Here is a 22,167-nt window from a genome sequence, read left to right as displayed (position 1 = left end):
TTCCACTCTGTCAATCTTTAGTAGCTTCTCTTTATTTATGGTAGACTTAAATTTCAGTGATGGGTTAGAGTGTTTCACATTTACCTTTCTCAGCAATCTGTGTGTTTGATGCTTTGAATGTGTAGGGTTATTTTTTCTCCGACTGTGGGAATTTTTCTTAGGTCGTTTTATTGCGTTAATTTCTCTTTTCCATCTTTGTGAAATTCCTTTGTGATGGATGCTTGGTCCCTTTCATTGGTTCTGTCTGTTTAGATGTCTCTATTTTATGTCTTTTAGGGCTATTCTTAAGCTGCTGCTTCTAATTTTTTTTCCTTTTCTTTTTTTTTTTTTCTGGTGGGAAAGATTCTCCCTGAGCTAATTATCTGTTGCCAATTTTCCTCTCTTTTTTTTTCCTCCCCAAAGCCCCAGTACGTAATTGTATATTCCAGTTATAAGTCCTTCTAGTTCTTCTATGTGAGCCACCACCATAGCACAGCTACTGACAGCTGACTGGTGTGGTTCCATACCCGGGAACCAAACCGGGCTGTGGAAGTGGCACACACCAAACTTTAACCACTAGGCCTTCAGGGATGACTCCTAATTTTTTTTTTTCAATCAATTGAATATTTGATACATTCAAAACCATATGTGGTATAGAGGAAAAGCTTGAAGCATGATAGTAACCCATGACCAAACTTAAAAATTATAATGTTACTGATACTGGTGAAGTTTTCTGTGGTCCTCAGCTCACATCTGTTCTCCCTGTAGAGATAATTTCCTTTTTAATAAACCTTTTACTTTTTTTTGAATTTTTACTAAGTACATATCTCTAAACAATATACTGTTTGGTTGTGCATGATTTTAGGTTTAAAAAAATATATATTTCATAATCTGCAGAATACGTTTTTCAGTCAATAACACATTTTTAAGATCTGTTCATTCTGCTGCTGTGACTATAGTTTGTTTTCGTTCATGTGAGGAGTTCTGTTGTATGAATATATAAGGTTGTCAGGCACAGGTAGCCCACAGGAGTAGAGACTGAATCCAGCCCAAGCTCCTGCTCACTAAGTTCAAGGATCGACCTAGAGGAGGGATGCCCATTGTAGTTGTCTACCAAGAAGGAAGATTCTTGGATTTTATGCAAAGGTGTCACATGAGGTGGGAAATGAATGGAGGCTAATTCCGTAATTGGCTTATTTATTCTTCCATCAGTGGATTTTTAAATTACTGAGGTTTTGCCGGTGTTTTTTTTTCTTTTCTTTTTTTTCTGAGAAACAAGACTTTTGTGAACTATCTTGTACATGTTTCCATGTCATGTTTCCTTTCCATGTGGGAGCATCTCTAGGATAGAATTGCTGGGCAATGGGTATGCAAATGTTCAACAAATTAAGAAAATACCAGATTGAAGTTTAACAATTTATATCCCCATCAACAATGAGAGTTCCCATTATTCTATGACTTTACCAGCTGTGATGCTGTCAACATTTTTAATTTTGCCAATTGCTATTGAATTTGACCGTGTTTTTATGAAAATGATTGTTCATCTTGTTAATTTCCATGAGAAATGCATTGAAATTTTTTTAGAACTCCATTTACTCTAGACATCATTTTAGGGAGAATCGAGGTCTTATGATATTTGGTCAATTCATACAAGAAAGTAATTAAGCTGCTTTTTTGGCCCTTCTTTACTGTTATTGCTCTAAAGTTTTAAAATTTTCTTCATAAATATCTGACATACTATTTATTAGATTCATTCATATGTACCTAATATTTTGTTATATGCATTCATATGTATTTTTTGTTGTTTTAAAAATTGTATTTTAACTTTTTTGCTCTTGTATAGAAATATGATTGTCTTTGGGAAAATGATCTTAGGACCATCAACTTTGCTAAACTCTCTTATTCATTCTAGGTTCTTTTGAATTTTATAAATATACAACCAAAAAAATCTATTCATGGCCGCTTATCTGGATTTTTAATATATTCAACTTTATTTTACTTTTTTTATGCTACTTAGTACCTATATAGTACAATATTAAACAGAAGTGGTGAAATTTGGCATTTTTGTTTTGATCTACATTTTTAAATAGACTGTTTCGTTTTTTTTTTACTGCTAAGGATTATTTTGCTGTAGAAGTCATTAAATACTCTTTACTAGGTCTTGCTTTATTTTTATTTGCTTTATAAATATGAATATAGTGCTGCTATGTGCCAGTCACTCTTCAAAATGTTTTATATGTATTAACTCTTTTAATTATTTTAATAGACTTATAGAGTAAGTACTGGTTTGCTAAAAGCTTTTTATTATAAAAAATGGGGTATTTTATTTAAAGCTTTATATCATTCTTTTGAAAATTATATCCTTTTTCTCCTTAATCTGTTAATAAGTTAAATTATGTTTATTGGGTTTTTTTTTAAGGTAAAAGCATCGGTGCAAATGAGGTAAACTCCACTTGGTCCTGATATATTACTTTCTGTATATATGACATACTGTATATAGAAATATTGTCCCTTAATAAATCTAACATAGCAATTTTTTCCTCTATATTGGAATGAACAACTGATTCTTCATTTGAACCACAAATAAGTTGGCTTATGTTTACCAATGATGTTATATAAAATATACCTACTTTTAAAGAGTATACTTAGCATAGTCAAATGTCATTGTATGAGATGAACAAACCAACTGAGACTAAACAAGGGAAAAATATATTCATGTTTGCCAAATTGTGTTCTCTCTGGGAAATATGTTCATTGAGCGGAATAAGGCCAGATCATTTTTACATGTATGTTGTTAGCGTTTCTCCCGCTTAGACTTTTTGTTTGCTGAGTAACTGCATTTGATTTTGGTTAAGTTGAAAGTGTGTGTGTGACTAACACTGTCCCTGGTTTACTGTGCCGTTGTTAGGATTAAGTGAGAGGGGCTGTGTGATGTGTTTAGAAGTTTCAGTACAAGTGCTTAATGAGTGTTGATTTTTCTTATTGGCATCAACATTATTTTTAATTGCTCATTGAACCAGAATGTCAAAAATGAATTTACCAATTCAAATAATTGTTTTACTTTACCATGATATATTGCAGTATTTCATTTGTGAACTTGCATTAAGACTTTTGTCTTAGATACAAGTGCTCTTTCATTTTATAAATTAAGGAGTGTTGTATTTACAGGTAATGAAGGAAAGTCAATTATCCATGTACCTGCAGGTGGACTGCTTTTGAATTACATTATTGAATCCTATTATTATTACCAATAAAAAGTAACTATGATGATTGATCTACCTACTCAAGATATAGGCATACCATTGTGATTAAAAGCACCAGGATTGCCTGCATTTAAATCCTGGCTCTGGGGACCAGCCTGGTGGCGCAGTGGTTACGTGCACATGTTCTGCTTCAGGGGCTGGGGGTTAGCCGATTCGGATCCCGGGTGTGGACATGACACTGCTTGGCCAGCCATGCTGTGGTAGGCGTCCCACTTATAAAGCAGAGGAAGATGGGCAAGGATGATAGCTCAGGGCCAGTCTTCCTCAGAAAATAGAGGAGGATTGGCAGCAGATGTTAGCTCAGGGTTAATCTTCCTCAAAAAAAAAAAAAAAAAGATAAAAAGAAAATCCTGGCTCTGCTACTTACTAGCTTGATAACATTATGCAACTTGCTCAGCCTCTCCTCATTTGTAAGTGGCAATAATGACAATATTGGTATCTACTTCACAGAATTATTGTGAGGATGGTATTATTTAACATGTATACAGCATAGACCCTGGCAGCTATTTTTGTTACAACACCATGCTAATCATTCCCATAATCTTATTTAATTCCCACACAACCCTTGAGGCAGGCAATAACATCCCGTTTTTTTAGATAGGAGAAATAAGATTTCAGCAAGGCTACATACCTTGGACAAGGTCACAAGAATTAAAAAATCTTGGAGATGGGATTTTTAACCTAGGACTGCCTGGATTACAGTCAACTACACTGAGTCTGACTTGAGTACTTCTTCCTCCAAGATATTGTGCCACATTAAACAAAGTCATAAGTTAGTGTTGATCAATAATGTGAAGAATGGAAGATTGTTTCATAGACAGAGAAAGGTAGCATTTCTACATCTCCACTTAAGTGAAAGAAGAGAAAAATATTTATATTGTAATGTGAGGTCATCAACTAAAATATAAAGGGGGTTGAGGCTGGCCCAGTGGCATGGCGGTTAAGTGCACACATTCTGCTTCGGCGGCCCGGGGTTGCCGGTTCAGATCCCAGGTGGAGGATGGGCACAGATGTTAGCTCAAGGCTAGCCTTCCTCTACGAAAAGAGGAGGATTGGGGGCAGATGTTAGCTCAGGGCTAATCTGCCTCAAAAAAAAAAAAAAATAACACACACACATATATATAAAGGGGGTTTATTAATGTAAAGATTTGTTTATATTGGAATGGGCTATTGAGGAAAATGTGCACTCCTTCTAGATGGTTTCATGGGGATTCAATTTTATTTGGATTACTTTAATACTGATAGTCTTGAGCAGTTAAAGACTTACTGGTCTTTTCCTCTAGAAAGACTTGCGTTCAAATCATGATGCTATCACCTTAAAGTTGTCTTTGGGTCGTTCACGTAACCTCTGAAACTCAGTTTCTCATTGAGAAATTGTGCATGATGATATCATTCTACCTCACTGGGGTGAGTGAAAGCGTTAAATCCCTCAGCAAGTGTGCCTGGCATAGGATAAGTACTTGAGAAAATATTAGCTTATTATTATAAATGAGGGTGGGAGGGAGGATATCTCCCCAAACTCTTCTAATTCTGTGATACTGTGATGATGAGGTTTTGAGAAAACTCAATGTGTTTCTGTTAAGTGGGCTGGATAAGTAAATACATATTCTAAACATCAAGAATTTAAGATTATGAAAAATTTAAAAGGTTTAATCAATCGAAGTTCTCGTTAATCTGTATTTTTATTGTCATATCAAACACAAATTGCTACACTTACAAACATACACACTCACAAACGCACACATACACACCACAAACAAAAGCAAACAAATCCCCCAAGACTCTATGAAAACGAGTCAAATCTGTCAACCATTATTATCACTAATGTGATATGGATTGTCCTGTACCTAAGCTGTCTCAGATAGTGGAAAGAGTATAGTCTCTGGAGTCAGACTATTTGGGCTTAATTTCTGCCTTCCCTTCACGTACCAACTGTGCGTCCTGAGACAAATATTTACCTTCTCTGTGACTGAGTTGCCTTCTGGGTAAAATCAGGATCATGACAAAATGTATCCTATAAGGTTATTTTGGGGTTTAATTAGATTATACATCTCAAGTGTTTGGTCTAATCCTGACACTTAGTAAGTAACTTACTGAATATATTAGCTTTAGCTATTATAAAATAGAGACAATAGATGCCCCAATTTACCTTACATAATTGTCCTGAGATTTAAGTTAAATAAATATATTGTAAACCTAAATAAAGAGGTAAACTGAGGCAAGCTCAAAAAAATAATGAGTTTATTCAGGAAGAGGAGAGGAACTGCAATTTGGGACAAGAAAACTATGGCAAACCACAGGCGGGTCTGAGGAGACAAAGGGACGTTCAGCTTCTACTAGGTTTTAGGAGGAAACTGGGGAGGGTTGTTTTGAAGAAAAGTTCATTGGAGGAGAACAAGAGTGTGAGGTTGTGGCAGTTTCTTACTGGTTGTAAGCAGCAGTCGGTACATTGTTGCTGGGGCAGGGAGGGATCTTCCTTCCTTTTCTTAAAAGCAGGAGATGAAGTTCCCATGTGAAAAATGTCTTCCCTTGTACCAGAAGAAAAGTAAATTCTTATCATCGCAGATAAGAGGCTGAGACGGAGAGAATTTGATACAAAGAATTCTGTACAAACAGACTTTATCTTCCTTTTTCCTGCTGGTTACGTAGCTGCAATGATTGGTACATGCATGAGCGCTCCCCTTTCAGAGTTTCCTGACTCCATTTTAGATGAGGTTTTCCTTTATTTTCACAATATATTTAAGCCATTTTGATAAATGAGGACTAAGTAAAATGAGATATTATCATTTTAATATTGGTTTGCCTACAAGAAATATTCTCAGTTGGAAGTCTTTCTTATTCCCTCTTCATCTGATATTTTCATTCCTGGGACAACATTTAAAGCATATGGTCATGTGGCTTCTGGTTATCTGCTTCCAGTGTCAAGAATCTCCCCTCCTTTCACAGCAGCCCATTCCATTATAGAATATGTTAGAAAATTTTTCTTCACATTGAATTATCACATGCCTCTTCATAACTTGCACTAAGTATTCTTAGTTCTATCCTTGCAGCCATACAAAAAATAGTGGACAATGTATGTTCTGGTTACTACTGATGCATAGCAAACCACATCAAAACTTAGCAGTGTAAAACAGTGAAACAATCTTTAGCATGCAATTTTGTGAGTCAAAAATTTGAGGAGTGCTTATCAGGCATGTCTTGTATTCCCTGTGGCATCTGCCTAGGTCAGAGTTATCCACATGGTGGGTGGGCTGGTCTGGGGGACCCGAGAAAGCATCATTCTCATGTCAGGTGTATTAGTGAGGATGACTTGGACTGTCAGCCTGAGCATATATGTGTGGTCTCCCTGGCTTGCTGGTCTCAGGGTAAAGTTGCACTTCTTCCATGGTAACTGGCTTTACTCAAAGCAAACATCCCAACAGCAGCAAGTTGCATGGCCTTTTCTGACTTACTCTCAGGAGCCAGTTAACACTCCACTGAACTCTATTAGTCAAAGCAGTCACAAGCCCCTCAGATTAAGAGGGAGGGGACATAGACTCTGCCTTTTGGTGGGAGGAGTGTAAAAAAACGGGAGGGGGTCTATTTCCATACCACCGTACTTGACCAATTATTTTGCTTCTGGCTGCGGGATCTGAACTCCTAGAACAGAAAAGGCTCTGCATATAGCAAGAAGGTTCACAAAACACTGTGTTTAGAATGAGGTTGAAGTCACAACCTAAGGGGCCAGATGTGGCTACACAGCAGCTGGTCCTCCATGGAATGAAATCATTCCTTGTCACGGGACACTTTGCACAGGGGCATGCATAATTCCTGTCTATCTATTTGAAAAATGAAATCTTCACAGCAAAATTGTTGTAGCATTGTTCTGCATATAAATAACGTACAAAGATCTGATTGGAAACTACACAATCTTAAGATTACTTATAACAACCAAATAAAAAGAGGAAGTAGAGACACGGACTCTTTTTTCTAATCCTAACTAGCAAATACACGAGGCTGGAATTTTGCTTATGATGTCCAGAACTTAAGAATCCCAGCAAAGCTAGAAGCATTTGTGTCCTGAAATGTGGGGATATTCTTTTTCTTGTTGTCACGTGACAGAAATGACTAACAATTGTGACACCAGCTCCCCATTTCTCCCTGGGTTCCTCTCAAGATAGTCTAATTGCCTACAATAGATAACTTGCATGTTGCTTTAGGGCTGGAATCTGAAAGAAATTAAGTTGCCTTAAACAACAAGAAGTTATTTTAATATAGGTTACATGGAGTAAGTACCAGCCTTATAAATATAGATTCCTATTCTATCCATTCTTAGGGAGTTGACAGGAGATTGTTTATGAAAGAAATTTTATAATGAAAAGTAACAGAAAATGTGCCAATATAAAGAATGGATAGCAGTATAAAATTAGAAAGAAAATAAAAGAAGTAATGAAGGGAGAGAAAAAAACCTGAATAGCTCCTAATTGCCTACAAAACTACCTGAAACTCTATCTTGCACTCAAATTACCTTGAAAATTTGCTTCTTCCTCCCCAAGCTATTTTTCTCTTGACTCTATGAGAAGATTTTTGTTCCAGCCAAGATTGCTACTTAGCCACAAAAAAGGGTCGTGCTTTGCATCAGGCCATTTATCTGTCTACATTACCTTCTCCGTGTATCCAGATCCACATCTTGAGGATCTGCCCAATGCCGTCTCGTTAGCAAACTCTAGTTGATCCTCCTGCTTCAAAGTGATAACCTCCACCTCAGAACATCTGTGACGTCTACTTTCAAGATGCTTCCTTACTTGTCAGTTCTTTTTATGTGAATCTTCTCTGATAAGGGCAGTTGTTTCTCAGCTCTACCCTATGGTCACCATGCAGGCATTAGAACCCGTGTTGACAGGTCCTCAGAGATTTTTAGAAAAGCTGAATAGAAGCTTTTACATGAGTCTCTTCATTATTAAATGGTTTAATTAAAAGAAAAATCGCCATTGTACTAAAATAAATCTGCAGCCTGATGGGGTTTGTGGGCTTCCACTTTGTAACTTTGTTCTAAAGTGTCAGTGTTTATGAAAAGAAGGAAGGAGAAAAAGAAAGCAATAAATAATTTTATCTTTTCCTTTTCAAGGCTTCATGGTGAATATCTGTGTCTGCTTCTGCCCCCACACATGTAGAAGCTTACCTTCGTACCCACGGTTGGAGCATAGGTCTCAATATTCACCAGCTCTTGTAACCACAGGTCTCTCAGTGGGGCCAAGAGAGAGTCAGGAAGTGTCAGTAGGAATCTGTGAAGTGAAGATGTCTATGGAATATAAACACCTGTCCAGTTGGAGAGTGCATACTCGCTGCCCTTACGCCCTCATTAACTCTCTGAGGCGGAGGGGTTGATTGTTTTGGAACCTTTGGGTTAATGTGAATATTGTACATGATGATTTCATTTCTACAGAGTGTAATATAATATCCCCACATAGAGCTATCATGTTGTGATTTCCCATCAGTTCACAAACATTTAAGCCATGTTTTAGTGTGTATGGCTGTGTGTTTGGTGTTCCTGGTAGGAAATGCACAGGAGTAGAGAGAACTCACAATAATTGAATACCTATTTGTGCAAAGACCTTTATTCTCTTCAACTCATTCCATAAGTAGAAAACAATGTAAGAATCTCATAATGTGTTTGGAGTAGATTAAAAAAACTCGTGAAAAAGTAGCTGACAACACAATGCATTGAATGTTGTACACCATGAGTAGTACAAGTAGCGATGGCAGCAGGAACCTGCAGCAAGGGGACATTACCTTGGGCAGGAGTGGTCATTTAAGACTTCTGGGAACTGACTTGGATGAAGGGATAGTAGTAACTCTGCTGTTGACAGTGCAGAGTCGCAGGAAGAACTAAAGGAGAGAATCTCTTTTGTCCTAAGAAACATCTTCACCAAATGGTTACACTGTTGGAAGTAAACTCACAGAACATCTGGTACTACATATTGTAATATAGGAAAATACGCATTCTTGAGTGAACTTTAAGTTTTATATATATAAACATATATATATATATATAATGTACATACAAATATACGTGTCTGGATAATCTGTTCTTCTAATTCATCCCTTTAGCAGAGTAAATGGAGAGTAAACCAAAAATTAAAAACTGATAAAAATAATGTATAAGATTTTCTGTTACATCAATAAACCTCTTCTCTCCTTGAGTTGCACGGCAATTGTCTGGATCTCTTCTAGAAACTTGCATGGGTTGAATGTACAAAGAGAGTGTCCACATTGTTTATTTAGTCACTTCTGTTTTAGCCTTTTTCTAAAAATAATTTTGTGCTAAAGAGTCAACTATCTGCAAAGTTGAATTTTAGGTAACTGATAAAATATAGGGCTTCTTATCCTTCATTTAACAGGAGCTTCGTAGAAATCCTCCTAAACTTGACAACATCTCACACCTAAGAACTGGTAACTTGCCACTGAGGGTTTCAGATTAGAGTTTGATAAGGAAAGATAGAACAAAAACAATGTTTTAGGAACGTTCATCATGTGGTGTTATAAAGGATAGAACATTTGCAAGAAGAACAAATGAAGGAAACTTGTTAAGAGGATATAATAGACTCCTATGTTTATTAACAAAACGATTTTCTGTTAGTTAAATGAACCACTATTTAATAAAGAGTTTTATATGCTAAGACCAGGGCTAAATAATGGTCATAGTCAGCTTCCAAGATGGCCACCAACCATCCTACCTCCTGGTATTTATACTCTTTTATAGTTCCCTCCCATACTGAATCCCACCTGGCTTGTGTGATCCAAAATACGGTGGAAGTGGTGTAAGACTTTTGCTGTGAGGTCATAAATGGAATTGCAACTTTCCCTAGCATTGTAAAAGGCACTGTGGCATCCGCTTTGATCTCTTAGGTCACCCATTCAGGGGGAAGCCATCCGCCACATGTCATGAGGACTCTGGAGCAGCCAGATGCAGAGACCTACCTGGAAAGGAGCATCCCACCAAGAGCAAGGGCTAACTAGTCAGCCATGTGAGTGAGCTACCCTGGCAGTAGATCTTACAGCCTCAGTCAAGGTTTCAGATCACTACAGCCTCAGCTGACACCTCGACTGCTTTAGTTGTCCCAAATCTGAACTGCCTGGCTAAGCTGCTCCTGAATTCCTAACTACTTTCCGAACTCTGAATTTGTCCCTAAAGCACTTGCACGGAAGAGCAGCAAAACCTCAGGTAGGGAGCAGGAGAAGGAGGATGGAGGAGTGGTTGAAATTCTTTCTTTGTTCGCAGTCTTCCCCACAAATGTCTCTGAAATCGGGTGGGTCATAGAGGGAGGCTTTGCCCCCTTTCACCCCTCTGTGTAAGTCCTTGGAAAGCCCAGCAGTGCAGGAGGGGGGCAAGAGGAGAGGTTATTTCCCGGGAGTACTAGTAGTGATACTGAGCATGAAAATAGTTAAACAGGACAAAAGAAACACCTCAGACAGATCCACTGGGCAGAGAGCTGATGTGCATATAAAAGAATTTCCATCTGGAAACCAGAGGGTTGAAGTTCTGAAGAAAACTTCAGGGCCCCAGCCAGACAGTCTGTCATGCAAAGGCCTCCGTGATAGAAGGAACAGGAAATGCCATCAAAAAACTAATGAGACTGTCAAGTTTCGGCTAGAATTAGATGAAAGCCTGCTTCACTTGCAGAGGAGTCCTAGTTAGAAGACGAGGAGCCAGAACAGAGCTTGAAGAATTGGGTGTCGAAGATAGATTTTTTAAATCTCTTGTTCACCTCCACCCTCTATACTACATATAAGAACAATAACTTCAAAGTATCTGGCAACCCAGAATAGTTGACATTTCTCTTTGGAGAATGACTGTTCTAAAAGGTGCCTGGGTCCTCCAATTTCAAGGGGGAAAGTTTACCTGGATCATGTCCAACTTGAGAAATGGGGGCCTTTACAGGACCCATTGTGGAAGATAATTTCAAAAAGAAACAAATTGAAATGTATGTGTGTGTAAATTTGACCCAAATATCAGCTTTACTTTGCTTTCTGTGCATGCTTGAAAATATCACCAAAGGGTGTGGCACAGCTTCTTGTATATATTTTAGGATTTCAGGTTGAAGGGCACATACATATTTAATATACTACTTCTGGAATTATCTAATACCCACATCAGTTTTCTATATAGGACTGATTGCTCCCTAGTCATTATATAAATAATCCAAATAGAATTACGAAAAGTGTGTTAATTGGCCATGTTTCTTTTACGATTTACCTTTAAATGTCCTCAGACCACATTCTCAAAGTATTTATGTTGCTCATGACGTACTATATATCTTTATATATGTGTTTATTTATAGTTTTATAAATATATATTTTTTACATAAAATACATATTATATATGCATGTAAGTTTTTGGTACCAATACATCTTTCTTTTGGAGGATTTTAGGCTAGGTCAGGTACCACATGAAATATTGAAGGATATTATAACCTGTGTATAAAAATCCCTGAGGTCAAGCAGCGATGGGGACGACACCTGCCCTTGATGCTCTTTGGGCCTCTTCATCCCCAGCTCTCCTCTCTGCCCTGCATCTCATTCTTCTTCAATACGTTCTGCTACAGATCCCTAATTAGGATGTCTGTGCTTTCGTAAAGCCCTCTTCCCCTTGTCAGAGTGAAAACTGTTCTGACCCATCACTACATCCATTTTTGTTGGAGGTGTGAATTTTCATTTTTTTGTTTCCTATGTCCTGTTGGTTGTTTTATTGTGAAGTTGGGAAAAAAATGTATTGGAGGCTTCTCTTCAGTTGCTCCTTTAACTTTGAGGACTATAAATAATTTTTGAAATCCATGTTCTTCCTCTTCTTTTCTACCAACTTTTGAAATCTTCATTCTGGCCTTTATCGTCTCTTACCTAGATCCAGTAATAGCTTGTAAACATGTCTCCTTGGCTCTAGACTCCATTCTCCCCAGTCTGTCATATCCCGTGGTTCCAACAGAATAATCATCGTAAAATTCAAATATGATTGTGATATTCCCTTGGTTAAGTCTTCCATGATTCCCCATTACCTACATTACAAAGACAAATGAAGTGGCCTGGTATACAAGGGTTTGACAGTCTGTTCCCAGCCTACTTTATCAGACTCATCTTCCTTTACCCCCAGTAGACTCAGCCTTCCCTTTCCCCTTTGTTTCCTGATCCTTGACTCTCTCCATCTATAAGACAACTTTTGTACCCATAATGTACTCAGTTTTTAATTTCAGAAATAAATACTGCATGAGAAAAGGAAGGAAACCCCTTTACTTGTCCTTTATAATACAGGGCCTGACTCAGTGTACTACAGACTCGAGCAGTCTGAGGACTGGCAGCAATCCGTTCACTAAGTGAGAAGGAGTAACCTTATACGGCAGTGAGGGCACTGTCAATTCATCCCTTCTCTTTCTCCTCCTCTGGTCAAGTTTCTGAACCCACATATAGCAAGTTCCAGGGCACAACTGGAAAGAAACCAGGTAGAAAAGGTTGAAACTGTGGGGATGGACGTATTGGTGATGTAGTGTGTCCAGGCAGGTGAAATCTCCACAATTAAAATCCTGTTGATGTGAAAGAAACAGGAAAAACCCTGGCAATAGTTTATCTAGAAATTTTATTTTTCTTAAAACTTTTCCATTCGTTCATAAAATCAGAGAAACAGGTAGTAGATATGAAAGATACCTAACAGACCAGAATTGCTTTAAAACAGTGTCTTCTGGAAACAAACTTGTTTGCTTTCTCCAGCCCTCAAGCTGTGGAACTGAGAAGGAGGGTCAGACAACACCCAAAGGCACAGGAGACAAGGGCAGTCCTACAGCCAAACACAAGTTTTAAGCCTGGACAGAGCTTATTTTATTCATGGAAAAGTATAAAGTATTATTACAACATAGTTAATCCTGATAACAACTCTGCGAGACAGGCACTATCATCTTCCTCGATTTGCAGATGAGAAATTAGTTTAGGAGCTTAACTTGCCAAAGCCTAGACAGATGGCAAGCAGAAGAGCTGTTGATTCCAGGCTAAGGAAAATGTCATTAATTGTTCTTATAAAAATAAAAATCTCTGTCATAAAAGACTAAAACCGTAGTTGAAAGGCAAATGGCAAACTGAAAACAATGTGTGTAAGACATGTGACAAGTGAAGACCTGCAATTAGCTCTTTAACTCATTATAGCTAAAAGAGCAGCATGAATACCTTAACAGAGAAGATGGGCTGAGGACATTTATAGGCAAATCATAAAAGCAGAAACATGGCCAATTAACATACTTTTAGTAAACAGCAACTTTAATGGTAACAGAGTAATTCCAAACTAAGGAAATGGAATGCATTTTTTCATGTTTTAAATCAAAAAAAAGGAAAAAAACAATAGTATTGAGTGTTGGTGATGGTGAGGACAAGAACACTTTCATTTACTGATGGTGGTAGTAAAAATGGGCATAAGTTTGCTAGAGAATAATTTAGCAATGCGAGTTAAAAACCTTAAAACCTCATGTAACTTTTAAACCAAAAAACTACTATCAAGAATTCATCATAGATAAATAATTTTAGAAGTGCATAATCACATAGGTTTATTACAGCATATACTTATCGTAATATTGTTTATAACAGGGAAAAAAGGAAAAAGTTAAGTGTTCGAATAAGGTCCATTCTAGTGTACTGGGACAGGCTTCTTTTATGTTTGTTGTTCTATATAATTTTTAATAATGTTTTAATAATGTTCTTTGTCACCGCAAAAATGTCTCACTTTAAATGATAAATTATGTTATTGTCCTAACTGTAGGACTTTCTCAGATTCCCTCTGATTATTTTCTAGATTTCTTCTCTAAAACTGGTAGAAGTAACACAAAGAAAGAGGATATACGTGACCCCACTGTCTGTACATATTGGAGGCCAAGCAAAATGGAATTTCTAGGAAAAGCAAATTCAACAAGCACGGAAAATAGTCTCTGCAGCTCTTATGATCCTCACAGGTTGCTGATAGAATATGAAGCTGGAGATGAATTTTTGTTCAAATATCTTGAAGCTTAAGATCTGAGATTTTTAAATCTAAGTAAATGATAAGAAAATGACGATATCTTTTTTGGGGAGGTCGGGGAGGGCTCTTATTCACTATAGTAGCAAAAATAAAAAAATTCAAAGGGAAAAATTTAGTAACAAATACAATAGATGAGATGAAGAAAACCTCAAAACTTTCTGTGATTCAGAAAAAAATCAAACAAAAACTTTTAAGATATACTCTATTACTGTATAGAAAACTCATTTTAAATTTGTCCTTTACTACACAATTTGTAATTTGAAATGAATTCCAATTTATAGTTTAATGATGTTCTTGTAAAGTTTGTCAGAATATCCTAGAAATACTTCAAAAAGATGAATAATTGGGGAGGAATCATGGAGGAGACATATCAGCAGACTTTGTGGTGTGTTAAAGAAGTTGTCATAATTAAAGCAGGATGTGTCAGGTGCAGAAAGAAATCGAAAAGTCCAGCATGATTCTATTGTATATGAAAGCATACTGCATTAAAAAGTTGGCAAACCAAATCCTTGGAGGAATAGGAAGGCTTATTGAATAACTGATGCTGTGAAAAATGTCTAATCATAAAAATAGATTGCAAATGTAGTGTATTAATGTGCTTGGACTGCTGCAGCAAAATCCACAGACTGGATGGATTAAACCACAGAGATCTGTGTCTCACAGTTCCTGGCCTGGGAAGTCCAAGATGGAGGTGCCGGCCAATTCAGTTTCTGGTGTGAGTCCTCTTCCTGGTTTGTCGACCTTCTCACTGTGTCCTCACCTGGTGGAGGGAGAGATTATGCTGGTGTCTCTTCCTCCCCTTCTGAAGACACCAGCCCTACTGGATTAGGGCCCCACCCTTATGACCTCATTTAACCTTTAGCATCTCCTCACAGGCCCTCTCTCCAAATATAGACACTTTGCGGGTTAGAGCTTCAAAATATGAATTTGGGGGGGAGGGACACAAACGTTCAGTCTATAATATAGTAAAGTTGTAAATAAAGTAGTAAAATAGCCAGAAAAAGATGTGGGTGAATATTTACCCATCTCACTGTAAGGAAGACCGACATCATGATAAGGAAGAAGCATAAAGAAAAGCTTAATATGCCCTAAGTTAACCAAGGAGATTTGTAAGTGGTGAAATTTTGGTTATTATTCATTTCATTCTTTCAGCGTTTGTATAATTTCCATTTTTCTACATTAGATTTGAATTAATTTTAGAGATTAAGGTTGTTATAGTAATTACATAAATGAGCTAACATAAATGCTTTAGAACATACCTAGGACATAGTAAGAGCTCAATAAGTGTTAAATATTCACATTTGGTGGAAGAAAATGATTTCTTAAGATTTTAATTTTTTATCCAAATATATGAGACATTTTGGCTAAAACTTCACCAGCATTTTGATGTCCACAGGTTTTATCAACACCACTCACCAGAATAGCACACTTTTTGCTGAGGATGAACCTACGTTGATGCATCACAGTCACCCATAGTCCATCGTTTACCTTAGGGTCACTCTTGGTGGTGTACGTTCTATGGGCTGGACAAATGACATATATCCACCACTATAGTATCATACAGAGGATTTTCACTGCCCTAAAAATCCTCTGTGCTCTGCCTGTTCATCCCCCCACCACACACCTCTGGCAACCACTGATCTTTTTATTGTCTTCATAGTTTTGTCTTTTCTAGAATGTCATAGTTGGAATCATATAGTATGCAGCCTTTCATATTGCCTTCTTTCACTTAGTAAAATGCATTTAAGTTTCCTCCATGTCTTTTCATGCCTTGATAGCTCAATTGTTTTAGCACTGAGTAATATTCCCTTGTCTGGATATATCACAGTCTATTTATCCATTCACCTACAGAGGAACATCTTGATTACTTTCAAGTTTTGTAAACATCCATGTGCAAGTTTTTGTGTGAACATAAGTTTTCAACTGCTTTGGATAAATACCAAGAAGCATGATTTCTGGATTGCATAGTAAGAGTATGTTTAGTTTTGTAAGAAACCACCAAACTGTCTTCCAAAGTGTCTGCACCATTTTGCATTCCCACTAGCAATGTATGAGAGTTCCGGTTGCTCCACATTCTTGTTAGCATTTGGTGTTTTTGGTGTTCTGAATTTTGTCCATTCTAATAGGTGTGCAGTGGTATCTCATTGTTGCTTTAATTTGCATTTCCCTGATATCATATGATGGGGAGCCATCTGTATATCTTCTTTGGTGAGATGTCATAACAAATAATTTTTAGTGAAATTGATTAATTTTTGGCTTTCTATATCCTCAGTCTTGAAATTGAGATCTGAATAATTTTTATTCAATTACAGTATGACAATGTATGAAAGAGAACACTCTTGTATTTGAATATTTAAGTTGGAAGTCATAAAGTAAAAATGCAGGAAGTTTTTAAAAGACTGTGAAGTGCCACAGGTATTTCTAGGAAACATATTATATTATGTTTTTCCAGGAACATGATGAAGAAGAGAAAAGGATATTGATCATTGTTTCTAAAAGTAAGACAACGATCTTAATTTGACATCATTAAAATTACCTTGAATTATCTGAAATTCAGATTTTTAGAGTTCAAATTGGGATTATTTGATTTTAATGGGTGGATGCCAAAGGGAAAAGAAGTAGGCTGGAAAAATGAAAAGTCTGTGTTAATTGGATAGATTCAAAAACTGGCCAGAAAAATAAAATTAGTCTGTAGTTTTGTGAGGCAACATGCAAGTATAAAGTAAAACAGTGAATATTTTAATATAACTAAACTTTTAACTTTAAGAGAGGCCTAATTTTTTTTTCACTATCGTATCACCAAGCCCTAAATAGATTTGATACAGCTTTTAGGGGGAATTGCCCTCACAGTTTGTGGTATATTCGTTGAAATATTGTCATTGACAGCAAATCTCCACCTTTTAAAGTTACATTTTAATTTTGCATGTTGATAAGTTCATCCTAGATGGATGGAGAGAGAGACTAGGCCAGGGAATTCTAGCTTAGGCATGAATGTTTGGTGGACTACAAGAATATTGATTTTCTTTTGCAAGGAAATAGATTTTAGAGATAATTCTGAAAGAATAGTGTGGTGGATTGAATTACAAGTTCATAATGATTTATTTCCTCTTCACCTTGCCCTTCCTTCCTTGGAGGCATTGGCTTTGAGCTTGCTCATATGACATGCCTTGGCTAAAGGCATGTAAGCAGAACTGACATTTACCATACCAAAGCAGAAGCTTTCAGTGAGCATTCATGGTTTGGCTCTGTGTCTGTTTTGTTCCTCTCTTTACCATAAGAGAAAGCATTTTCAGACAGTGGTTCCCCTTCAGCCTGGGTTCCAGAATGAGGAGAAACACGGTCTTATTGAGTCTAGTCATGCTCAAGAGAATAGATGAGAGCCACAATCAACCCGTTGCTCTCATGTTACGTGAGCAAGAAATTATTATTATTTTATTATTTTTTGTAAGCCTTTAAGATATGAGTTGTTAATTACTACAAAGATGGGCCAGTAAAGTAAATGGTGCCAGAAAGAAGCCTAAAATATAGCTCTGGGAAGTAGACAGTAAGTAAACTGATATAGGAGGCAGGAAAAATAATGACTTAACTTATACACTGGTAAAATATTTGATAAAATGATTGCCTGCAATAAACTGTAAACACAAAATGCATCTAATAAACTTGTGACTTTGGGCAAAGAGATATTGAACAGAATTTTCATAGCATGATTTGGTTGTTATTAACTAAATTTTATTAGATATTACAAGAAAGAATGAGCTAAGAGAATAATTTGCCTGTTGGCTAGGATAAAGAAAGAGAAGAGAGATAATTCCATCACTCTAGGACTTTCGGGTTGGAAGATGCAATGCTTTCTCATCTTCCACCAGTAAAATGTTCTCAAATCTAGACAATCTCAGGGGAAAAGAACAATGAAGGGCATTGCCATCACACCCTTTGTTAAGATCTCTCCTTGGATTAAGATGGAACCAGAAAATCCTTTCATTTGGACAAGGGCTCAGAGGAAAAACTTTAAATGGGTTGCTCTCCCGAAGAATAATGTTAATTTTGAGGCAACCAAAATTAATGATAGAATAATGTTGTCCAATAGAAATATACTGCAAACCATATATGTAATTTAAAATTTTTATTAACTACATTTTAAAAAGAAACAGATGAAATTAATCATTCATTTTAGTAAGTACATTTTAATCTAATATGCACAAACTAATACAATTTCCACATGTAATTAATATAAAAGTATTAATGAAACCTTTTCCATTTATTTGTACTTAGAGTTGAAAAGCAGGTGTGTGTTTTACGTGTATAGCACGTCTCAATTCAGACTAGTCACATTTCAAATGCTCAATCGCCATATGTGACTAATGGCTACTGTACTGAACAGCAGAGTTCTAGAGTAAGGAAAGCTAGAGAAAGATTTGTTGATGTGGTCCTGGCAAAGGAGATGAATTGAATGAAATATGTCAAAAAAAATCCAACGAAGTTTTTGAGAGAATTGTGTTGTCAGAATGAGTTAAAGGAGACCATGACTCTTAAGATGTAAATTGATCCTTCAAACTTTCCACGACAGTCCGAGGACAGTCTGCAAACCGTAATAACTGTGTTCTCCTAAGATATAGGAGTTGTTTGTTGCCCTGGGAAAAGCTAAGTAATGCAGGGGATATTAAAAATATTTTTAAAAACATCAGACTTTTAGTAAGATAGATTTTTACTGCTGCAAAACCATGCATAGCTATCCCTCCTGACTTTGGTCTTCGCAACATTTATTGAAAAAGTAGAAGCTTCTCTCACTGCACACCAGCGGAGACTAATAGCACGGGGTGTTGGGAAAAGCAGAAGGCTTGCTATCACAAAGGCCTGTATTTGATTCTCAATCTCAAAATATATCATGCTCATACTAGGTGCTGTTACAGCAAACATAGCACAGGCAGAGCCTTGAAAAGCATTTGTACATGGAGCTTGCTCTCTTGGAATGCGGCTATTGTATAAAGAAGTTTAAGATCGCCTGCCGAAGACATGAGGCCCCGCCAACAGCCATCCCCAGCAATCGGGCGAGGAGTGAGCTGCCTTTAACCATTCAACCCAGCCGAGCCCTCCAGCGAGTGCTGGAGCATGAGCCACCCCAGCCAGGCAAGACTAACAGAAGACCTGCACAGCCGAGCCCATCCCCACCTGCTAATCCAGAGAACCACGAGCACATAAAATGGTGGTTGTTTTCAACCACTAGATTTTGGGGTAAACATTTGCTACTCGGTGACTAGATAACAGATGCATAAGACTTTAGGGAAGTTATTTAACCCCTTGGTCAGTTTCCTCATCTATAAAACAAGGCCAATGCTATTTGCTTCAGGGTGGTAATGTGGTTTGTTGTTGTGAGTGCCATCGAGGGGATTGTGACTCCTAGCGACCCTGTGCACAGCAGAACAGAACCCTGCCTGGTCTTTTTGCACCAGCCTCTCTCCTTCTAGAGGCGTATCAGGTGATGCTCTGTTGCTATTCAGAGGGTTTTCGTGGTCACTTTTTTCAGAAGTGGGTGACCTGGTCCTTCTTCCTAGTCTGCCTTAGTCTGGAAGCTCTGCTGAAACCTGTCCACCATGAGTGACCCTGCTGATATGTGAAATACTGGTGGCATAGCTTTCAGCATCACAGCCACATGAAGCAGCCGCAGTATGCAACCAACAGACAAGTGGTGTGGTTCCCTGACTGGGAAACGAATCCCAGACCTCAGGGGGTGAGAGCACTGAATCTAAACCACTAGACCCCCTGGGCTGGCCTGTTATGTGCCAGGCATATAGCAGGTTCTTAAAAAGGAGTCATATGTTCCTTCCCTTTGTCTTCCCTCTTCCTCCCTCCCTTTTTCCTGCTTTTCCATTCTCTGTTGCTCCTTCACTCTCTCCTCCTCACAGTGGCATTGTAAGAACAATATTTTTGGAATTAGTGTGTAGCCTGCCAAGATGGCTACTTCAAAGGGGCCAACTTCATTTGGATAAGTTAGTACTAGCAAGTTGGTATAAGATTAGCTGCTTTCCACTATGGGCATATTTGATAAAAATCTCATTCAATGCAGGAGTAAAAATATACATCCCTATAGAAGTACAATTTTCCTATAAATATTGCACTAAAATCTTCTCCTAAGTGATATATTTTTCTACTAGTCATAGTGTTTCTCATCATAGAACTAAATCTGTATGCTTTTGTGTCTAGTCTTGTTTCCATGCCAGAAAAAAAATCTTTCTTTGGCAAAGCCAATAGACTAACAAGACATTCGTTATTCATCCAACTTAATCAAAACTTGTAATCAGTGAATAAGAATCATTTGCTCAAAAAAAAAAAACGGGGTCTAGGCTTGAATGACTCATACAAGAATTTTATGATTTTGCTCTGTGCTTTATGAAGTAATTTCATAATTGTAAGTAATTATTTTAAATATTTTATAAACTACAGTGACTTTTTAATAAGAGTTTCTAATTATTCAATACAGTTTCTAGAAAGATTTGCCGAATATGTAGTATATGCATGATGAGTCATTTGTCATCCAAAAGCTTGTAAAGAAACCCTCATTCCTAAAAATAGGGCCCCCGTAGATTTGATACTGGCTGTAATTTTTCACTTGAGACATTTCCTTTTATATCTCTAACTCTACTTTTGGTAAATCATGATACATAACTATATAAAACATCACATAATCTAAAAAAAGGGAATAAAGGTGCCAACTGTACCACACCACACACAGTACATTATGCACCAAAAAATTAAACTAGCAGCTGAATTTCAGGAAGGCGAATATTAAATTTTTAGTCCTCCTTACTCTTTGCTCCGCTGTCTCCCTCCCTACCCCTGTACCCTCACTTCTTGGAAATGTATGAGTCTGGTGTACACTGACAATGGGGAAAGTCAATTATTAACACAATGAGAACACTTTTTTTAAAATTTCTTGGGATAAAGCTTCATCTCAGTACAAGAACTCATTCATTCTTGTGTATCCAAAGGAGAGGTCCCTAACAATGTGTCTTCACTTTAACATTTCGTGTTTAGCGGAGTCAGGTTAGGAGGAAGAGAGAAATCTCTTAGACTGGCTGTCTTCTGAATACTCAGCTCGCCAATTACATGGCAGGGTGTGGAAGTATGAACTGATACAAGAATATAAGATAAAATCCAGGTAAAAATCTATATGAGTTGCAAATTGTTGTGCCATTACCACAAATCTAAAGAATCATATTGCAAGATAATTACATTGTTTCGTTTTTGGTGCACCATTGGTAAGCATCTGGAAAAATCCACAGATTGGGTCCATCTTAGTCTTTGATAGGTTTCCCCATTATGCTTTCGCCAAAAGTGTTGTGATCCAATCTGATAAAATCAATATTTTAAAATACTTTCTTTTTTTAAAACTTGGTTCTTGTCCTCCTTGGCACAATTCTTTCAAGTAACTGTGATATTTTTGCAAGACCTGTTGAGGAATAGAGCACATACTTCAGGTTTATTAAATTTCTCTTGAAATGCTTGTTCCTGCCCAGGAAATGTTGTTATGTCACAAGACAGCCCGTAGTCACCACGGTAGTATCACAGACAGTTCTGGTTAGAAGACTTTCAAAAGTGATCTAACTCTCTCTGGTCCTAATCTGTCATTTAATAGATGAGAAACTAGTTCCTAAGAGGTTAGTATGCTTTCCCAAGGTCCCACAGTTTTGAGAAGCAAAAACAAACAAACACAAAACCCCACAGAATTTCTCTTGTTTTAGTGATTCATTCAAGGCAGGCGCTTGACCAAAGTTTGGCCAGTTGTGATAATTTTGCTGGCCACAGTGATTGCTTCAGGAATGCCTCACTGAAGAGAGATGGCATAATCAGAATAATTTCCAGAACCCGTATAAAATTCACAAGACATCCTTTTATTTC

Source organism: Equus quagga, chromosome 14 (assembly GCF_021613505.1).
Source record: "Equus quagga isolate Etosha38 chromosome 14, UCLA_HA_Equagga_1.0, whole genome shotgun sequence".
In the NCBI taxonomy this organism is placed as follows: domain Eukaryota; kingdom Metazoa; phylum Chordata; class Mammalia; order Perissodactyla; family Equidae; genus Equus; species Equus quagga.
This window is presented reverse-complemented; position numbering follows the sequence as displayed.